The following is a 5,536-nucleotide window of genomic DNA, read 5'->3' on the forward strand; positions in this document are numbered from 1 at the left end:
CAGGTTAGCCATATTGATTTATTGGGGGGGGGGAATATGAGCCATTACACTTACACTGTAAAACAAGAAAACCCTTAATAAAATATTTAATAAAAAAAACAAGTTAATTTAAGACTGTGGTAAAACATCCCCACCACCTCATTTATTCAGGATTATTCCATCCAGCCATCTTCTGTGACTCACTCAAACTGTCAAGACTAGGATGTATTTTGTCATGTGGTGAAACGGTTAAGCAATTGTTTTGAACATCTCTGAACATTGCTATTCCTCATTGATTTATTACCTGAAAAAAATGGAAGGCAAATAGCATTCTGCAGATGAATTGAAACACATTGCACAACAGGTTCATCCTAAACAAACTAATGAGAATTAGGTGAACTGGTACTTTAGGCATAGTGTCGGAAAAGGGAGAAAGAGAGAGAGAGAGAGAGAGAAGTGTTGCAACAGAGTGAAGTTGCTCTGTAGGACAAGGCACAAACATTATGTGGGGTGAACAGAGAGAGTTCCCAAAGAGCCAACACCAAGCCACTATTGCAAAATTTAGATAATATTAATTGTTATATAGGCCAAAGGTGATCTTGCAGGTATACAGTTAGTGCATCATGGATTTTGTAGTCTATGTTAGACTGTACGAAATAGAAGGAATAATATTAGTAGTACGTAATTCGGCATAATTCTATATGTACAATTAGATTAGTGATGGGTGAAGAGATGGCTGAAGTTATGGGATATTTTATGTTGAACACTGGAAATGACGTCTCTCTCTCTTCCCCTCACAGAGGTGGTTGTGTCAACAATTGATGATTACAGCGATGAGAAAGAGGAGGAAATGGATCGTCTCTGGGTCACCATCTTTGTTTTCTTCATTCTCTTCCTCCTCAGTGTTTCTTACAGTGCCACCATTACACTGTTCAAAGTGAGTAGAGAGGAAGGTCTGTTATATGTCTGCATTTGAATCTTACAACGTGGAGTGACAGAGGCAGCATAAACACCACAGGGATGGGGGGTGGGAAGCAAAGGATAAGGCTGTAATATTTGTACTCTTTATTGTAAACTAGTGAATGGGTCTGTGAAAGACTCGGCACATACCTTTACATATCCTTGATGCCAAATAGTCCATTAGATACCCCATTAAAATCAGATGACTGGGATGAAGGAAAATATTTGACTTGCTGATTTGCAAGAGATGTTTAGGGATAGGAAGATGCTGGAGATGCAATAAGGTTGAGGGTACGTTCTTTCATATGTGGTGGACCTGTAAAAGGTTAAAAGCATATTGGGAAATAATCCACCATGAATGAATTGGAAAAAAAATGTTTAGAAGTACCCCCCCCAAAAAAAAAAAAAAAAAAAAACCCGAGTCCTTTTTGTTGGGGATAATTCAGTCAGAAATTCCCAGGCGTCAGAAAAGGTTATTTATGTATGCCACCACTGCAGCCCATGTTTTGTTAGCCCCAAAATGGAAAACGAGCAAGGCCCCAACTAAAGAAGAATGGCCACTTAAACTGATGAAATATACGCAGCTTGCGGACCTAACATATAGAATAAGAGAACAAGAAGAACATATGTTTAAAGAAGATTGGGAAATTTTTATTGAATGTATGGGGGGAATTTTGTACACTTGAAAAAGTTGGCAGCATTAAGATAAATTCAACAGTGTAAACAAATTTTGTTGGATATAATAATGGAATACTGAATGATGCAGGGATTTATGATATGCAAAAAGAACCATGGAAAGAGAAGAAAGGAAGTCACTGGCATTTTAAGGTTGTTTAAATGAATATTCTAAAGTGTAAAACAGAAAATTTAATAAAAAATATATTTAAAAATGGATAGGAAGATGCAGAAAGATGGCAAGGAATGATGTTAGTATACAGTGCCAAAAGAAAGTACTTCTTCACACAGCATAGCTAAGCTATTGAATTTGTTCCTACAAGAGGTAGTGATGGCCCCAGACTTTGATGGCTTTAGAAATGATCACACAAATTCCTGGAGGAGGAAGGCTATCAATGGCTACCAACCTCAATGGCTAGGTTCCACCTTCATTGCTCAAGACAGTGTTCCTCTCAGTACCAGTTGCATTCAAATCCTGCTTTTGGGCTTTCCACTACAGCATCTGGTTGGCCACTGTGGGAGCAGGAGGCCAGACTGCATGGACACTCTTTGACCAGATCCAGCAGGGTTCTTTTATGTTCTTACACTTTCTTGTAAGCTGGTGGTTTATAGATAAATAAGTAAATATAAGTAATAAGTACAGGGTAGGAAATAATACATCATAGAACTTGCAACCTGTGACTGGCAGGAAACAGGGAGGACAAAACCACGAATGACAAATAGAACATGCAGATCTTTCTTCTTCCACACTCACTACTGTTCTGTGTCTTCCTTTCTCCTCACTCTCGTTCCTTCCTGCAGGTAAAATGGCTCTTCTCCACTGTGGTGGTCCTGAAAAAGCAGCCAGCAGGCCCTGACTATAAGAATGTGCACCACTGATTGGCCTAGAAGCATTTTCCTGGGAGCTCTTGTCCTACACTTTGAGCGGGGCAAAGAAGAAGTCACTAGCTGGAGATAGGACTCCGTTTCCAGCATTAACAACCGAAGCTTCTCTCTGCTGTCTGCTTCTCTTCCCTGGTAGGGGGACAATGAAGCCCCATGAAGTGAAGGACAGAGAGGCAATTTTGTTAGAACTTGGAGCGGGACTCGTCATATTATGTCATTTGCTGAGACTGCACTCCCAAGACAGGAAGCCTACTGGCCCTATGTGCATCTGTTTCCCACAGTGACTGTCAAGAAGATCAACTAGTACTCCCAACCCAAGAGCACAGGCCTTGAGAAAGGATTTTGGCACATCTACTCAGCATTAAGTCCTCCTGAGTTCAATGGGACCTACATCTAAGTATACATATGACTGCAGCCTGGGTATCCACTGGACTCTCCCCATTTCAGAGCTTCAGATCTCCTCTCAACCCCATGTTCTGCCATATGCTGTGCCTGCTCATCCAACACGCCCTCATCACTAGCAGGCATCCAGCCTCACCCAGCTATTGGAGACACTGACCTGTCCTACTTTAGCCAAATCCACCTAAGCACTCTATATAAATGTCCTATTCTGAATATTGTCCTTCTCTATACTGAATATTTCAATCAATCAGTTTAAGACCCACACAATACCAACAATTTGTTCTTCCTCAGCCCCATGACTGTCACTGAGGACATTTCTGCTCTTTTATATATTACATGATTTGTGGTCACAACCAGTGTTTTTTTTCTGGGCGGACGCAGCGGGACGCGTACCCCTAAACATTTTGTTTTGCCCGGACTGACGGATGGACTGACATGCCAGCTATCTCTGTAGTAGCAGTGCAGACTGGAGCTCCATCATTCTCCCTGCTGGTGCCTGGGGAGGGGAATCTGGGGTGGCCGTGGTGGAGGTGACAGCACTGCTGCTCCTCCTCTTGCCGGACTAGAGCCAACCGGTGAGCACTCGCCCCTCCTCGCTCAAGCCAACCCTGCCGCTACCAGGGGCCTTCCTGTCCTCTCACCGCCGCTGCTATTTTCTAGCTATTTTTAGCTATTTTCTGCTATTTTCATATACAGTGGTACCTCGGGTTAATAACTTAATTCGTTCTGGAGGTCTGTTCTTAACCTGAAACTGTTCTTAACCTGAAGCACCACTTTAGCTAATGGGGTCTCCTGCTGCCGCTGCACCACCACTGCACGATTTATGTACTTATCCTGAAGCAAAGTTCTTAACCCAAGGTAATATTTCTGGGTTAGCAGAGTCTGTAATCTGAAGTGTATGTTACCTGAAGTGTATGTAACCCAAGGTACCACTGTATTGCATGTTTTGCGGTCATAACTATATTTACTAGACAATAATAAAATAAATAAATAAATGAAATTGTCTTCTGAAGGTTTTTGTTTCGTTTTTGCTCCTCCTTCACATACTTTCAGGAAGGAGCTTCATCCTCTTTTGAAAATTCCGCCTGTTGTCCCATAAAAATCAGTGGTTTGGGAACCTGCAGACTTGCAGATGTTGTTGGACTCCAACTCGCAGCCAGCATAACAAATAGTCAGGGATGGTGGGTCTTGCAGTCCAACAACCTCTGGAGGGCCACAGTTTCCTCACCCTTTACTTGCATGCCAAGACCCCGTGACCCTGCAGTTCTCCAGGGAGTAACTTACCAAATAACACAACAGGATAGTTTATGGTTTCAAATAAGCCACAACTTTTATTGGTTACAGATATGAACCGTTTGGCATAGGCATTTGGTGAAACCAGTTTATTTCACTTCAGCGTGTCTGCTGGGAATGCATCTAAGGGTAAACCACCTCGGGGGGATATGTCCTACATCAAATAGGGGCACCTCCTGAGGGGTCACCATTGGAGGGGTGCTATGGCTTCAGTCCCCTCCTGGGCATTTGACATAAGCTACTCATCCCAGATCAGAACACTTCTTTTTGCTCCGGAGCTTTCTCCGTGAAAACCCGCTCTTTAAAGCTCATTTGGAGCAAGCAGTACTCCACAGCAACCCAAATGGACATTTCCCCCCCCCCCCAAATGAGCACTAAAGAGTGGGTTTTGTGGGGAAACCTCTGGGGTGAAAACAAAACAAAAAATAAAAAATATGGACTCTGGCAAGAGGATATACTATTTACTGCCTCATATACAATTAAAGAAAAGTTTGTAAAGATATTCTATAGGTGGTACTTAACGCCAGTTAAGTTGGCAAAGATATATAAATTGAAATCCAACTTCTGTTTGAGATGTGGTGGAGAAATAGGAACAACAATACATATGTGGTGGAGGTATGAGGAAATTAAGAAATTTTGGATAGTAGTACATGAAGAACTAAAGAAGATGTTGAAAATGTCAATAACAAAGAAACCAGAGACATATCTCCTTGGATTGATAGATGAAGAGATACCACGGGGGTGTGTGGATTTTTCTATATGCAAGTACAGCTGCTAGAATAGTGATTGCTCCTAGGTGGAAATCACAAACTATACCTACAAAGGAGGAATGGATTTGTAAACTACCGTAAATGAATATTTTATTTTGGCAAAATTAACTGCTATAATAAGAAATCAGTCAAATCAAAAATTAAAAAAGAAGTAGAAATGTTTTGATGAATATATGGCAAAATGTTGCTCAAAAAAAGATACGCTAATATGCCTAGATTAAAATGTGAAGTACTGGATGGAAGAAAAATTAGTAAGGAAAGATAATAAGAATATATAGATGATTTGAGAAGATTGTAGAATGCAAGATTATTGTAAATTGTATAATGTGGAGGAAATCGAGCGGGGGCGGAGGGAAGTGGGAGGAAGGAGAAAAGAATAATATGGTGGACTGAGGAAATATAAATGTAAATGTATGGGGGGATGGGGAGGAAATGGTGTTGGCTCTGGTACATCTGTATTGTAATGTAATATGTGAAAACCAATAAATAAATAAATAGAAAACATGGAGCTTCTAAGCATCTATCTATGCTTGGAAGGAGTGGGGCAAAGGTAACTGTGGATGAACCCCGAG

The sequence above is a fragment of the Podarcis raffonei genome, chromosome 13 (genome assembly GCF_027172205.1).
Source record: "Podarcis raffonei isolate rPodRaf1 chromosome 13, rPodRaf1.pri, whole genome shotgun sequence".
Taxonomy (NCBI): Eukaryota; Metazoa; Chordata; class Lepidosauria; order Squamata; family Lacertidae; genus Podarcis; species Podarcis raffonei.